Below are 16,952 nucleotides of genomic sequence, written 5' to 3'. Positions count from 1 at the left end.
TGTATATCCTTCGTATGCACGATGGATGTTATCTGTCCCTGGTTAAGGGACGAAGAAACCATAGATGATGAAGTTTGGCAAAGAGTAGGTAAACAGATAACCAAAGCATTAGCTGAAACTCCAGACAGATATCCAAAATGTTTTTTGAGAGAGCAGGGTAGAGATCCGGAGATGAGGAACTAAAGTAAACTCCTTGTGTATCAAGTGTGTACCTCTTTGCTCACGCGTCGCCAGTTCAGGCCCCTGTAGTCACAGACCGAGTTGCCCAACGCAATCTGGCTCGCGACATAATCTGCATCAATTAATCTAGGATGAACCTGGAGCCCTTTTAAAGTCCAGCCACTCTGCCCAAGCAACAAGCCAATTGTTCTTTCAGGGAGAGGCCCAAACACTCCCCTAGGGAGGTGCTGTGGGCCCATTTGGGGGGTGAGTACTGTATAGGAAGTAGAGGCAAGATCTAATCCTCCACTGCCGGGGGTTGCTCGGCACTAATGGGAGACGTATCGCTGAGAGTCTCTGGGACAAATTGTTGGAGCGGATAAAAGTTTTGCCTCGCATTTATTGGGCCCCGAGGTCATGGGCCCTGATTCCCGTTTTTTGGCGGGTTGGGAAAGGATGTATTTGGGCCTAGAAAGGTGCCATCTTTTGCAAAAAGTGAGCGGCACTCTTTACATGAATGAAGACCCTTTTGACAGCGGGAGTAAAGTGCAGGTCTGGAAGTTTGGATCCTGGAGGGGCACTCCCTTTGCATGTGACCTGTTTGGTGATGAGCATGGCAGACAGGGAGTGCTCGACCAGGAGGAGTAGGCCGTTTAGGGCCTCCTCTTGCATTCTGAGTCCTATGTAAGGACTGATAAAATGTTTGAAATGTGCCTCCTTCTCGCGCAGCACACTGTGCTGCAGCCTGAGCCCAGGCCACAGTCACTTGTCCTCCCACATCCGCACAAAGCCGGATATAGCCATTTAAGTCAGCTTTATTTTTCCAGAGTCTAAGGACAGGCTTACACCATTTATTGGCATTTTCATAAGCAAGCTGTGTAACAAAAGGTAATCCCATCTGTGCATCAGGGAATATCTTTCCTGCTCCCTCTAGTAACCTATGAACAAATTCAGAATAAGGTTCATCTGGCCCTTGCCTGATATTACCAAGACTAGTGCTAAGATCGCCCGCCGATGGAAGCTGTTTCCATGCTCGGCGCGCACAATTAGCAATTTGTTCATAAACCGGTGGTGCACAGCCAATTTGGGCTTGCATGCTTTCGAACAATCCTTCTCCCATAAGCATGTCATAATTTGTCAAGGCAGCTCTGGCATTAGCATTGCGGATGGCAGCCACCTTGCATTGCTCGGAGTAATAGGATTTCCACAGGAGGAAATCTCCCCCTGAAAGAACTGCACGGCAGACCGCAATCCAGTCACTTGGTGTTAGCCAGGATCCAGTAATGGAGTCCAGGATAGCACAAGTGAAGGGAGCTGCAGTGCCATACTGATTTACAGCAGTCTTTAATTCTTTCACCAATTTAAACTCAAGAGGGCGATGTTCTCTAATTGGCCCTTGGGGTCCCTCTACTTGAACCATGGGGAATAGTCTAAAGACTTCCTCCCCTTGTGCTGCGGCACGTTTGAGAGCCTCTTGTAAAGGAGATGCTATGCTTTGAGACCCATCAGATGTTGTGGGGTCTTTACCATTGGGCTCATTGGTAGGCCTGGCCTCTGAGGCACGAAGAGACGCAAGTCTGCTCGAGAGGCATGAAATCTGTTGCCTCAGCTGAAGTTCCTCACTGAGCTCCTGATTAATAGTACGTAACTGAGCCAGGTTTGCTCCATCTGAGTGGAGGGCGGCACAGAAGGCGGCGGACACTCAAGTTTTTGTTGAGAAGCCTCACAACTGGGATATAACTTTTGAAAAGCCTCAAAACTGGGATATAGCGCTGTGGGAGGTCCTCTGGAATCCGGAGGCTCGAGGGGCTCAGGTGAAAGAGGATATTCTCTAGTGTCTTTTTCTAGACCAGATTCAGGGGGCTCTGAAATCTGAGAACGTTCCTCTCTAATTTGCTCTATGTCGCGAGCCGGATTGCCTTGGGCAACTCGGTCTGCGACTACAGGGGCCTGAACTGGCTACGCGTGAGCAAAGAGGCACACACTTGATACATAAGGAGTTTTCTTTAGTTCCTCATCTCCGGATCTCTACCCCGCTCTCTCTCTCCGCGCCTGGAAGGGGTGGCAACATATATACCATAATGCAACCAATCAGCATACAGAGAACAGATTATTACCTTATAAGGATACATCAAACACCCACGGGAACATATCATGTGATCTGCAGGAAAACTAAACCTAATACAAAATGGTTTCATAGGCTATATCATAGAATGGCGGAGGGGTGGATCTATGGTTCTCCACACTCTAACTCTTCATGCATCTTGTCTAAGGCTTCCGAGATTTCCTTTATTGTCGGAATCCTGAGAGCTGTGTTTAACAAAGCCCAATAAGAAAAGGTATTTTCTGGAAAACGATCGGGCTGAGCCACAAGGGCTTCATTCAACTGTTTTCCAACTCTTTCCCATACTTCAGCGTTTATTTCTGCCTCATCACACAGCCATGGACAAACTGTGTCCAGAATCTTAGCAAAGGCCTCTAATTGTGCCCTTTTAACTTTTACTCCTTGTGCCTCCAATAGGCTCTGAATAGAATTTGCTACATAATTAACAATTTCTAACTTATAAAATCTTCCCAATGGACTTGACACTCTTTACCTTCTTTTACTTTTTTTTACCTTCTTTCATTTTTTCTTACTTTCTTTTCACTTTTTCTTACCTTCTTTTCATTTTTTCTTACTTTCTTTTCACTTTTTCTTCACGAAGTGAACGGTAGACTTACTGCGAGGATCAGGCGCAGTGGTCAGTCCTCCGGAGCACCGTCGCTGCCTTCGACCTGGGTCCGGGATTGCATACCCTCATCAACTTTCAGGTCCCTGTTCGGGCTTCACTTGTCGTGAACCGCGACGTCAGGATCCTGCCAGCAGGTCCTAAACCTGAAAGGAGGAGGACAGAGAGACAGGAGGCACTTTTCTTCTCAAATTACTTGCTTGCTTTATTACAGAACCTTTTCCTTTTATACTCTCCAGCTGTACGGGAGCGAAAGTACTGCCCACACATTCCAGAAGGAAGCAATAACAATTATTATGAGTTACATCTGCTAGGCAATAGATCAGATCACCAGCTGAACTAGCCCGTTGCTATGGGTGACGGCACGTCCACACTGCTCGGGTGAATCACAGGTCAATATGGCTGTGCTCTCCATAGTTCTGGGCATGGAAGACCCACTTAAGGAGGCTTCTCATTGGAATGGTATAAAAGCAGAATGGGAAGGAAGGATTTCAACTGATCTTTCTTGGAAGAGCTTCCTTGCGGCTGCTTTTCTTCTGAAGAGTGTCAGTGGGTTTTCTTCTAAGGAGCTTTGACTGCTTTCTTTCTTTGGGGATCTTCACTCTTCATCTTCATCTTGGACATCATCTCCTGGCTTCCAGTGAAAATCCCTCAGCCTTTTGGCACAGATGTTTCAGCTTCCAGCACCAGCTGTTGCCTTTTCAGTGCAAATCTTTTAGTCTCCTGTCACGGATCCTTTGGCCTCCTGATATGGACTTGCATGAGACATTGGCATGGGCTCCAAGCCCTCAACTGGATTCTTTGTGTCTCCAGATTGCAGACAGATGTCTTACACTCTCCCACATCTGACTCTAGTAAGCACTGAGTAATACAGGCAGTGTCATGGTTTAGATATGGGGTGTCCTCCAAGGTCTCATGTGCTTAGATGGTGATTGGCTCACAGCTGCGCTGCATGCCTTGATTAGGCCACTGATTAGTTCATAGCTGACTTGCTCTTAGGAGGTCATGTCTGGTTAGACCTTAGGAGATGGGGTCTGGATCATTGGGGGTGTGGGCTGGAAGGGTATATCTCCTTCTCTGTGTCTTATTTCTGTCCCTTCTTCCTGGCCACCATGATGTGAGCAGCTCACCTCCATCCAGCCCCTCCACCATGCCTTTCTTGCCTTGGAAACAGCCAATGAGACTGCAACTATAAAAAAACAACAACAACAACAACATAATAAACTATCTTGCTTTAAATTGTGGGTGTCAGGTATTTGTCCCAGGAATGAGAAAGTGACTAAGACAGCCGGCACCTCAATGGGCACCTGGGTATCATGATACTTTGAGCCTTGCCAGGGTGCCCAGCTCATGCTGTCCATACTTGGTAGACCCCACACACTCTGAGATCAGGGCCTTGGTCCTTCAGTAGACCCTGGTCACTGCTGCAAAATCCTGGGTTGGGTGGACCACAAGGATAGTTGTACTTTGATTTCCTACCTACTGCAAAAGCGAGGAGACCTGAGATGAAGTTATTTTGCTTAATGCTATAAATAAGACAGATCTTACATTTGATGTACAAATTCACATTTGCATATAACTATCTTTCCCTCATTCACTCAGTGAAGGCTATAATTGTAAGTCTATAGATTCACTCTATAATGGATGCATACCCTGCAACAGATGCTCTCGATTCGGCTCATAAAGGACTAAGAGAAGGTTCCTCACTGCAGGTGAGAGAGCTCTCACTTTGTGACTTAAGCTTCACTGATCAACCAGTAGAATCCAGGTAATCAAGCTCCTCCTGGAAAAATCCCCATGCAGACTACAGTGTCCCTCAGCTTTCAAGTACACCACAAACATAGGGCCCAGGAGCGGGTGTACCAGGAGGTCTAAGTGGCTGACTTTCGAGGCCAGGATAAGTTCAGGTCTGTGTCCCAGGCCCAGAGAGAGGGGATGTGGTCTCAGCCAGATGAGACAACTGTGGTGGGTGAGAGGAGAGCACAGTTGAGGGAGAGGAGAGTGGGAGTAAGAAAGAGGCTGGAGAGGGCAGAGGAAAGGCAGCTCAGACTCGGCTGGAGATGGCAGAGAATCGGGGGCAGCTTGACTGCATTTTGTGCAGATTGGACATGAGAAATCTCATAAGAAATGAGGAAAGGGTTGAAGCACCCTATTCCTGTGTGCTGCCAGTTCTCCTGCCTTCCCAGAGAGCAGGAGTCTGGCCCTCGAGAAGAGAACCAGATGGGAGGGGAGGAGGACCTGCTTGCTCCAGGGGGAACATCAACTCATGGGGCTCCTATCCATCTGTGCTGAGGAGTCGCTTGTGGCTCTCCGGTCTGACATTGGGTGAGCAGAGGTGCTCTTTGCTTTCCTGCTCAGTCACAGGGATCTTCTCTTCCTGGGGTCCAGGGCTCTACAATGACTCTGTTAAGGGGCTGTCCACATGTGTGGCATGGGCTGTGAAGAAGGTATGATGCTGACAGTTATGCTTATTTCAGTTCCCATGGTTTCTGTCTCAAGGCAGAGGCCAACAACAGGGTGCAAAGTCAGAAGGATGGCACCATTTTCCCGGAGGCAGGTGGTGAGCCTAGTACATCTTTCTGGGGGGCCAGGAAGTGCATCTCTAGGTGCACTAGAGACTGAGATGAGGGATTTCTGGCTTAGCTTGCTAACCCACACTTTCTGGGAATGGGGAACTCTGTGAGCAGGGCTAGATCCTAGGATGTTGGGGGAATGCTCACCCTCTGGGAGAATCTTGCATGAAAATGTAACATCTCCGGCTCTCTGTTTGAATTTGTAGCTGTTGGCTTTAAAATACACATGCTAATGGGATTCTCTCTTTCTTGTGGTTCTGAGATTGCAAGATGGTAAGAAGAAAGTCCAGCAATTCCTGGAGGAACGAGAGAGAAACAGTACAAGCTGGAGTGGTGGGAGAGGTGGAGCCCCCAGCTGTCCTTGGCCAGGATGGCATTGTTGTGATGACCTCAGAGGACAGTGCAAGGCCACTCACCACAGCTGTGTGACGGATAAGAAGTGTGATTCTTCCTGGCACAGAGTGCTCTGGGGATGGAAGGCTAAGGAGACGGCATGTTTTGCCACCTGCTGCCCTGATTCTGCTTGTCCCACTGACAGTGGTACACAGGGATTGGCACCCACCTGGCAAGAGGGGCAGGGAAGAGGTGCTCGCCTTAGAGAGGATGCCATGTTCCTGAAGCTGAAAGGGTGAGTCCAGGCTGACCTGTCTGCAGAGAGAGAGAGAGAGAGAGAGAGAGAGAGAGAGAGAGAGAGAAGCAGGCTCTGGCATACCTAGGGGTGGCAGAGGCTGTGCTGGGGCTGCTCCTGGGTGAGGGACACATGGTAGGATGGCAGCACCATATTCTGAAAAGCAGCATCAATCACAATGCCCTCTTGAAAGTCAGCCTTGGACATAGTAGATGTGCTCTGGGGATTTTCTGTGAAGAGGAGTGTGGACACTGGGTTTGAAGCCAGGGTCTCAAACGTACCAAGTGCATGCTTTACCAACGGGTTACACCTCCAGCCCCAGAGCTTTCTGAGGTCGTATTCTGGAGCCAGGAAGCACATTCACAAAGCACATTTCACAGGCTCTCTGGCTCATCAGGCTGCAGAGCAAACATGCTCATCAATATGTGAACTGTACTTGGAGTAGACAGAAATAACAGACAGTCATTCTGGTCTGGAGACCAGAAAAACAAAGATCTGAACAGAGAGTGATAAGATCTGCCCTAGTCAAAGTCAAAACACATATGTTGGTCATGCTCTATATCTCTATATCCTGTGTAACTTCTGTATATTGTATATGTCTGATTCTGAAATAAATATATTGGAAATATCCAAATTACACTTTTGTCATTCCTCATGGATTTATCTGTATTTGGTGTTAATTTATACACTTTTTAATATCAAATTTACACATGTCCATATATATACATAAAATAGTATCAATTCAAATGCTTCTAGCTTTATGTAAATAGCATAATTGTTTATATTATTATACAACTCACTTTAAAAGGAGACATCCTATTAGAGCCCATATTTAATAACATCCAAGGAAATAAGGATATTTTCTGTAAAATTTCAAGCAAGCACAAAGGATCCGGAAGGCTTTGAAAGGATGAACATTTAAAAAATTCAAATAGTTTTATCAAGCAGAAATGATTCCATATCAAAGGAAAGAGGCAGGAATATTAAAATACTAAACTAACACAGTTCCCAAAATAATTCAATAAAACTAAAATCCCTATTCAAATGCATTAAGTTCAGAACATTCTTTGAAAGCTGCATAGTAAAAATTCATGAGAATTGTTTATTCTTTTGTCATTTCCTTTTAAAATTCTCTTTGAATAGCTGTTGTACACATACAACAGAACTCATTAGTAATTAGCTTCCATTTTAAAATATATATTACAATGATCAGAAGCAATGGTTAGAGGAAATCTCAGGCCACAATATTAATGAGAATCACAGTGTTTTTCCCCATATTAACATCAGAGAGGAGCAATTAGGCTATGTATTTGACCAATAGAAAATCACTTGACACTTTCTAGTTTGGAACCAATTTCTGTTGGCCTACAAGACTCCAAGACCTTGTAAAAGAAAGAAAACTTCATGGCTTTACTAGTAGTGTGAGTTATGGTCTCTGTTTTCCTTTTTAAAACTCATATTTTGAGAAAGGATACTTAAATTTGCAACATTTTAAATTTATTTTAAGTATTGTGCCCATATACATAATCCTAGTATTAAAATTTTATTCTTTTATTGAGCCTGGAGGACGTTACATAAACCAAGATAATCAGGCACCAGAACACAAAGAAATGCACAAGTTCTTACCTGTGTGGAAGCTGAAGTTGATCTTGTAGAAGCTGAATGGAACAGAGGTTGCCACAACCTGGGGAGGGTTGGGGGCCCACAGAATGGAAACCATGGTTAATGGGCACTGAGGTACAATTACATAGGAGAAATGACTTCTAGCTGTAGCACAGAGGGATAACTATGGTTGACAACAATTAATTGTGTATTTCAAGTAGCTGGCTGAGAAGATTTTCAAATATTCCCAACACGGAGAAATAATAAATGTTTGGAAAGATGGCTATGCCAATGACCTGATCTGATCACTACACTGTGTACAGATGTATTAAAATGTTGCCTGTACCCCCAAAACATGTATTAAAGACAGCTAAATTAGGTAGAAATATTATAGGCAGTCAGGTTGGGCTAGGTCCTTCACAGAGGCACAAAAGATAAAAAACATTACAACTGTGGCTGGTGACACATCCATTGGAGACCAGGCCTCAACGTAAAGATGAGATGACTGGTCCTGTATATTTCCTCCAAGGACAAGAGAAGCGGTAACTCCTGGCCTAATGAAATCTAGATAGACATCAGACCAAGACCTCTGGATGCATCATTTTCTAAAAAAATCTTTGTTCTTTCCATGCATGCTTGTTTTGTGACTCTTTCCCTCAATGGATCACTGTTACCTAAGCAACTATACTTGTAAGCTTATTGGTTCATCATAGCTAAAACCCATGTTATACGCACACAATTGTGCTCTATAAAACTTCCCTGTGAAGTGGGGTCCTTGGCTACCAATTTGGGACCCTCTTCTGCCTCTTAGGAGCTGTCCTTTCAATAAATGCTTCCTACTTTTAACCTCCCTTGTTCTTAAAATCAATTCTTCAATTTTAGAAAATATGAACTCTGTGTATCAGACATCTAACAGGTCAAGAATGATAATATTTCCCTTATATCATTTGGAGGTCCTATTTCATCTCCTGTATCATCCCTGTATCATGTATACAATTACTATGCCAGTTGAAAATAATACATATTTCAAAAAGAGAAAAAAAACACAGAAGAAAGTTTATCATTTTAATGAGTATATATAATATTCCATTAATTGTATAATCTATCCTCATAATGCCCCTAATCCTTATCCAATTTTTAAAAATCCTGACTGTAACAACTGAGAGAAATTTGCATTAGGGGAACAAGCAGAGAGGAAAAAAAAATCTATGTCTGAGAATAGAGATCAGAAAACATACAGGGACAAGGGGAAAAAATGAGAACCAAGACCTGTCATGTAAAGGCACAAGATCCCAATGAAGAATGTAACTGTACTGTATACCTAAAATGTACCAATAAACTTAATGAGAAAAAAAAAAGAAAACATTAAAATTTCTCCAAAACAACAACAACAACAACAACAACAACAACAACAACAACAACAACAGTAAAATGTAGGCCACAGAGTTGGTAAGGATGTGGCAACCAGCAGTTCATATTATTTAAGCAGAGAAGCCAAAGCACATTGGCACAATTGGCCACATGCAGACCGGTTCTTGCACATAGCTTGTGAGGTGTTTGTGGTTGCTCATCAAGGGAATCGAAGCTGTAACCTCGAGGGTGCCTGAACTCACAGCAAGTATTTACAATTTGTTCATAGCAGAGTGAGGTTTTATTTGGAATCAGAGTACTGATTGATCTTGCTGGGAAATGTCTATCGATAAGGCAATTATCAATCTTTCCCCTCTTGAGCCACCAGTTGCAGAAGTCTCACATTCCCTCTGGTGAAAAAATCCATTCCTTGAGAATCCTAGAAGACAACTTCGTTCCAGGCCCTACAGTGAAGTTCCCTCCACTCTGATCCAGCTGCATGCTGGCCTAGCCTCAAATGGTCAGCCAGGCCTCAAGCACCAGGGGCTTTGCCCGAGGGATCACCAGGGGGTGAGGGTCTGGAAGAAAAGCAATTTATACTTGTATTCATCATTATATTGTGGTATCTATCTGTGTGTGTAACTTATTCACTTTCACTGTGAATACCATGTTAAAACGCTTATATCAAACTTCAACTACGCATTGCCCATTCCCACATGTTAGGCATTTCTGGATTTGAGGTGTTATGATATGGCCAGGAACTCTTGTGTCCCTGCCTCCCGTTGCACTGCTGCAAAGATTTCTCCAGCGTATGTGCCTGAGGGTGGAATTGCTAGTTGTAAATTATGTGCATTTCCAAATTTACTGTATATTGCTGGGTTGCTTCAAAATGGTTCCTTTCATGGTCTCAAAGTAGCTTGAACAGTCCAGACATCACAACCAACCAGTACCAGGAGCAAAAAAGAGAGAGAGAGAGAGAGAGAGAGAGAGAGAGATATGAGTTCTCCTGATTGCTGTTAGGGATGAAAGAACCTTTTACAGGGACCTTCTGAGAATTTTTCCCCCAGGCTTAGATTTGGAGCAAGTCATATAACTATTCTTAAAGCCACCATTGGCAAATGGAACCCTTAGCCCAGGTGTCTCAACCTCGGTACTCTGGGCACTTTGTTGTGGATCCATCTCGTGTATGCAGAATGCTGAGCAGCACTCCTAGCTTCTTCCTTCTTAGGTGTCAGGAGCACCTCCCCAGATGTGACAACTAAGGATGTTGCCAGACATTGCCCTACATCATGGTGTCAGGTGGAAGAGTTTGCAAAATAGTCTGTGGCTGAGAACCACCAGCTCACACTAATTGTTTGGTTAGGACGATTGTAAGATTCAACCAGTGTGATCCCCAGAGGTCCCAAGCAAGGGTCAGTGCCAAATACAGAGAAACCTCCTGGAATGCTGTGTGAAATTGGCTCCCTCTGGATACTGCTGCTTCTGCTAACAGCTTCTTCCTAGCAGGTGTGAGGGCTGTGGCTCTTTCTGCTTTCAGCCTCATATCTGGAGGGTGGTAGAAAGCACTGAGGAAATGAAACAATTTCACTTGTTTGAAGAGGAGAGATGTAGAGACAGAAACCACTCATATTGTTGTTATAGAAGCTCTATTTCATTTTCAGGCCAAGGTGCAAATGAATACCAAGCTCTAATTTTCCTTTAGGTCCTTTATTCCTTTGGATTCTTTTCTTCCAAGGTTTTTTAGAGATCCTTGAAAATATTGCTGAATGTTAAAACAAGATGTTGTGGATTTTTTTTCTCCCCACACAATGTATACGTAGCCTAGTCTCATTTTCAGTCTTCTCAGTCTTTTGCTTCAGAACAGTGACACACACCTCTCCTAATAGGTGGCAGAGTTACAGCCTGATTCTCTGAAGTTTCAGGACCATCACTGTAGGCTCTCTCTGCCCTTTTAACCTTTGAAAAGGATGAGAAGGCTCACTACAGGACTACCACAAGCAGACAGACCTCTGCCACTATAGGGTCCCCTGGAAACTAACTCCCCCAGGTTTTCCATAAGCTGTGACACTGGGAACACTGTTCATCCCACACGGTGCTGGTCTGGGCCACCCTCACTGGGCTCTCTGCAGCTCTGAGAGCTCCTCATGAGAATGCCAGGGGCACAAACACCAGCTTGTAACTCATAGCCCAAGCTTTGGAGTGGCGCTCGTTCTGAAGGTTGGGGGACTCCTCACACACAAGCCATACTGTTTCTGAGCTCACACTTCTCCCTGTCAGTGCTCCTGGAACCTGACCTGGTCTCTGTTCTCTGCTTCCCAGGAGCTCAAAGTGGAAGGGGAGGCCCTCTAGTGACAGTTTAGCAGGACCCGCCCGTATGAGTCATACCTGGAATAATAATGATCTGTCGCTTACTGGACATGGAATGTATGCCAGGCACTGCTCCTACGGGATTATTCATGTATTCTGCAAATGCTTACCAAGGGTCTACTTGTGTCAGAATCATATTTAAGAGTAGAAGGCAGGGCAGAGAACAAGACGCTCAAAGCTCCTGTCTTTATAGACAAATTGCTGTCAGGAGTGAAGAGTACCATGAGAAAGATGAAGAAATGTGACAGGCAGAGAGGAGCTGGCTTTCTGGGGAGGAGGGCGGCAGAGATACAGGAAGTGCAGACTCGAAGAAAAGCATGCAAGTTACCAGGGCAGCAGGTACCCATCACGCTGGAGGGCCAGTCAACAGCCAGGCCGGGTGCCCACCATGCTTGAGCACCAGCTGGTGGCTAGTGCGGCTGCAGCTGAGTGGGCAGTGGTGAGAGAGGACGGAGACAGGGCAGGATGGGGTCAGAGGCCACAGAGGTAGGACTTTGGGCTGTGGCAGGGACACTGGTTCTGTCATACATATGATGGGATCCCACTGGAAATCTGGGAGCAGAGCCCTGGGACTTGGCTTCTGATTTGGAGGTGTCCCTCTGTCTGGAGTGCAGGGGTTGAGGTAAATGTTAGGAGAAAGAAGGAGGAAACTAGTGCATAGTTCAAGCACTGTGGGCTGAAGTCCCAGATCGCAGCAGGGGCTGCAGTGGGAGAGGTGAGAAGAGGTTATGCTGATTAAGGGATCGGTTGTGGAGAGTGGATGGAAGAGAGGAGCCCAGAGTTCAGGCAGAGCAACTGAGAGGGCCATGGTGCTCCTAACTGGTAAGAGTACCAGAAGGAAGGCAGGGTTGGGAGGTAGAGAATCAAGGATTTTGATTTGGACACAATGCAGTTAAGATCCTTTTAGACATAAATGAAGATGCCCCATATGTAATTGGAAGCAGGAAATTAGATTTCAGTTAAAATGCTTTTAACTAATTGACAATCCTCTGAAAAATGGAAGCACTACTCCGATTATATCCATTGAATAGACTAGGCAACTGAGGCTCAGAGAAGTTCAGTAAATTGGAACTCTTTGGGTCAGTTGCCTATCAGGGTAAAAGAATGTGAGTCATAAAAGAAGCAGGTAGAGGAAGATAGAGATTGTCCCGACCTAGTTGTCAGAGACACTGGTTGAACAAGAACAGTGACTATTTGGGATTCAGACCCCAGATAAACAGGGTCACAGATGGAACCTAAATTCAGGCTCCCCAGCCCATGGCCTACAGATATTTTTATTATTCCCCATGGCCACCATCTTCTCCATGGTTACATATTCTCCATGGCCACCATTTTCCCCATGCTACCATCTCCCCACTGTTTCATGCTGCCTCTGCCTGGGACCCTGGACAGACAGGAACCAGGAGGAGGAGTTGGTAGAGCTCTGGGTGTCCCCATGGCCCCTAAGATGAGCAGGGCTCATCTTAGAGCTGGGAGCCCTTGAAAGCATCTGTCCCCACTGTCTGACTTAGTGCAAGAAGCTGCTTTCCCTCAGATCCAGGCCTTTGCCGGCTGTTTATGAAGAGGTTCAGGGTCAGCAAGGTGAATGCTACCTGGGCATCATCCAGACTCTTCAGTGGCTCTGAGGCACAAAATCACAGGAGCGAATAGTAGAATGAATACATCTTCTGTGCTGCCCCAGCTCTGAAATGGCCTTTTGTGTTCCCTGTAAATGTATTCACTCTATTCACAGGACAGCCATGGTAACCAACAGCAAAGGCATTTTTATTAAGTTCTGACTCAAAAAAGTGTAATCATAGTTGGGCAGCTTTTCTGCAGAGCTCAGAGGCATAAACCCTGATCTCTCTCCTGCCTCTTCGGTCTGGGTGTTAGTGTGTCTTTATGGAGCAACACGGCTGAGACAAAGGAGGAAGTGTGAGGGAGCTCACCCTGTGGAAACTCCTTGCATTCTTCAACAGCAGCTTCCTCCAGAGATCAGTCTCCCTCTGAGCCCGGGGACAGGATCCCCAGTCAAGTGTGGAAAGAACCCGTTCTGATTTCATTCATCTTTCCCTGTGCCAGATTCTCTCATGAGAAGTGGGGGCTGGGCAGGGGGAGGACAAGCAGGAAGCTGGCGGGATGTGATCTGAGCAGCCCAGTGGCTTTGCAAAGAAGCCAGCAAAGCAAGGCCAAGCACTGGGAGCAGAGGAAGAAAGGACAGCTGCCAGATGAGGGGGAGGGGGCTAAAGCCGTGCAAAACAAGAAGCCTATGAGAAAGGGGAGAGGAGGAGAGGGCTACCCACTAGAACAGGGCTGGAGGGAAGACGGAGGATAGCAGGCTGGGAGCCAGCACTGGTGCTCTAAGGTCACGACCTGCTCACGGAGCCTGTTGTTACATTTGCAGGATTTTTGTAAGCTTTCTTGACTTCATATTGGCCATTGCAAATGGGCTCAGTGTTCTAATACAACAGGAATTGGCAAATCTGGGTGCCTGGCCTCTATGATTTCCCAGTGTTCCATTGTTAAAATTGCCCAGTGCACCACTGCCCATGAAGCTCCTAGACTCCAGTGAGTTGAACTTCCAAAGATCCCAAAGGTTCAATTTGAGAAGGGACTCAAGAGCCGCGCCTCCACGTTCTGAGATGCTGTGAAGGTATCCAGCCCCACAGTCCCCAGGTAGGATACCCCAGACAGAGAATTAGTAATCACAGCCTAGAATAATAGTTCTCGAGGCGGGACCCCCAGTGGGCTGCATAGATATCTCTTGTAACCTGGAAACTTGTTAGAAATATAGATGCTCCAACTCCTCTACACATTCACTTCATAAACAAGTGTGCTAATGTGGCCTAAAGTGTGTGTGTTAACAAGCCCGGTAGATGATACATATGCTTGATTTTGAGAACCACACGGGCTGGGTAGCGACAATGAAGGTTGTGTCCAGTCTGTGAATCAGGACAATAAATTTTAAAAACAAGTCACTGTGTCCATACACAGGATTGAAAGGAAGGAGGGAAGAGAAGCTCAAAGCGGTTGAGTAAATGCTCACTACGGAGGAAACCAAAGCTCAGGAAAGGGAAATGACTTTCCTAAGGACACACAGCCTTTAATCATCAGAGCGGGGCTTGAATCCAGTTTCCCAAAGCTAATTCTAGCTCCCCTTTCTCTGCTGACTGTGGTCTAAGGACTGGACTGTTTCCAGCGTTTGGAGTTTCTCCTTAGGTTTGTAGCATTGATACCAACAGATATGCTGTGCCTTTCCTTTTTGCCTACACAACTCTTAGAGTCATTTCTCATTAAAGCAGGAGTCCTCTTGTTGAAAAATGCAAAGAGAAAATAATTTCTGAGAGAACAGCAGAATAAACTTTTAACTCTACTGTGACACTGAGAAATAGAATTGCATATGCACACACAGATTTATGAGATAATTCTTTTCTTTCAAAATTTCTTCTGCAAAGCACCATGGTGGGGAGAATGCCTGTCAGACCCAAGATGGTCCTATCTGACATCCACAACTTTTCGGCTCTTTTTACCTAACAAACAGGAAAACACAGGGCAAGGTCAGAGGACTTGGACCGAAGCGTTAGCTTTCTGGTGTCTATTTTGTGGGCAGTGGGGGTGCCAGGCTACTCACTCAGCCTTGGTTAAGTGTTTATATTACTAATTTGTTTATAGCCAAAAGCTCTGAATGGATCAGGAGGTCTTTTAGGGAAATAGCAACTCAAAGAGTTTACACAAAATAATACCCTTATCTGCTCACTGGCCTAAGATATGTGAAGGGCTAGGCTTTGAAAATAACCTACATATGAATCCCAGCTCAATCCTTGTATGAGCTGCAAGACTTCAGACTTGGCTGGGGATTTAGCTCAGCGGTTTGGTGGCCTGCCTTGCTAAGCGCAAGGACTCGAGTTCAATCCCTGGTACCAAAAAAAAAAAAAAAAAAAAAAAAAAGACTTCAGACTTTAATTTTCCCAAATGCAAAGGAGCAATAATGAAACCCACCCCTCTGGGTAAGTGGGATTGTTTCCCATAATGCACATAATGTTCCGGGAACAGAACACATATGAAGTGCATGGTTCTTCCCATTTTCAAGATTTCTCTCCTAAAATTCCCCAATTCACATTATAATTCCCCCCATGTGATATATCAATCACAGTAACATATGTTGTTCAAAGTCAGGTTTTCTTGTTTTAGAACTTATCTTAAACTGTGCTGGACTTTCAGCTAACATTTCGCCTAAAACAGGAATAGGAAACTTCTGTATGCCTCATTAAAAATATCAATATATTATCCTTTCCATTTATATTATGGTCTCTATGTTACAGCAATGATATTAAAGTTTTTCACTACCAATAGTTCTTTAATACTGCCAAGCTATTGCTAATTTTCTTTGATTAACACTAGCAAAATATTTGGCCTGAAATGGTGCTTGAGAATTGTTTAAATCCGAGAACAGTGGGAAACTAGACCCCTCCAGCACTTTCTTCCTTAGCAGGCATCAGTCCTCCAAAGACACTGATTTAGGCAGAATTAATCACAGTCTTGCAAACTTCTGGAGAGTGGAGACCTGCTCACTTAGCATTTAAAGATGGAAAGAAAGTGGGCTTCAGGCATTCGTTGAGCTGTGTAAGTGCTTTGCTAGACCTTTGCCAGAATGGAATCAACAGGACCATGGCTTCCACAGACTGTTAACTGTGCATGCAAACAGCTGAACAACGTGGCAGTACAGACAGAACTCCACTGCTCTTAAAATATGAGCTTGGGCAATGCAAAAAGCAAATTCTAGTTTTTGTTATGGCCTGAAGATGAAAGAGACCACCCAGCTTACATATCTTCAATCTGATTTCACATAGAAAACTTTTGCTGTGTACACATGCCTCAGAACTGGTTACTATGGAAGGGAACAAGTCTAAGTGGCTAAGGGCCTAAGAGTAGAGATGGACTCAGATATGCTTTATGGAGCTCCAGAGTTTGAAATGTCATCAAAGGATGGCCATGATAGTCAGAGGCAATTATCTCTCTCTCCAACCTTGTTTCTCTACACATCTCTTCCTCTTTGTGTTTCTTCCATCTGTTTTGCTCTGCCCCACAGCGTCTAAGTCTGTTGACCCTCAATTCACTTGACCAGGGAATTCTTTCCAAAAGGTGAAAGAGACAGCAGCCACTGAAACCACAGCCAAGACACAATACAGTGCCAGGAGTTAACTGAGGCCAACAGATCAGAGCCTGGACCGGTAGATGTCTGTGCTGAGGCTTCCTCCTGTGATGAGCAGCAGAGGAGCACTCAGGAGTCCTCCTGAGCCCCACTGGGCAGAATCCCTTGCCACCCAGGCTGCAGGAATGTTCTCAGTGGTCCACTTTCACTCTCACTGCAACAGGACTGCCCCGTTCTTACTCAGAGCAGTAGGCCCTGACTGTGCTGCCTCTATCATCCCAGTTGATTTCCATAACAGTGCGGTGAAATCAGTGCCATTATTCCCATTTTATGTTAAAAAAAAAAAAAACTAAGGATGGGAGAATTCAAGCAAACTGCCTGGGGTAGCACAGCAAATAAGGGGCAGGTGCATG

Source organism: Fukomys damarensis, unplaced genomic scaffold, assembly GCF_012274545.1.
Source record: "Fukomys damarensis isolate Sample0158 unplaced genomic scaffold, DMR_v1.0_HiC HiC_scaffold_7, whole genome shotgun sequence".
In the NCBI taxonomy this organism is placed as follows: Eukaryota; Metazoa; Chordata; class Mammalia; order Rodentia; family Bathyergidae; genus Fukomys; species Fukomys damarensis.
The sequence above is the reverse complement of the archived record's forward strand: the minus strand, read 5'-3'. Positions refer to the sequence as shown.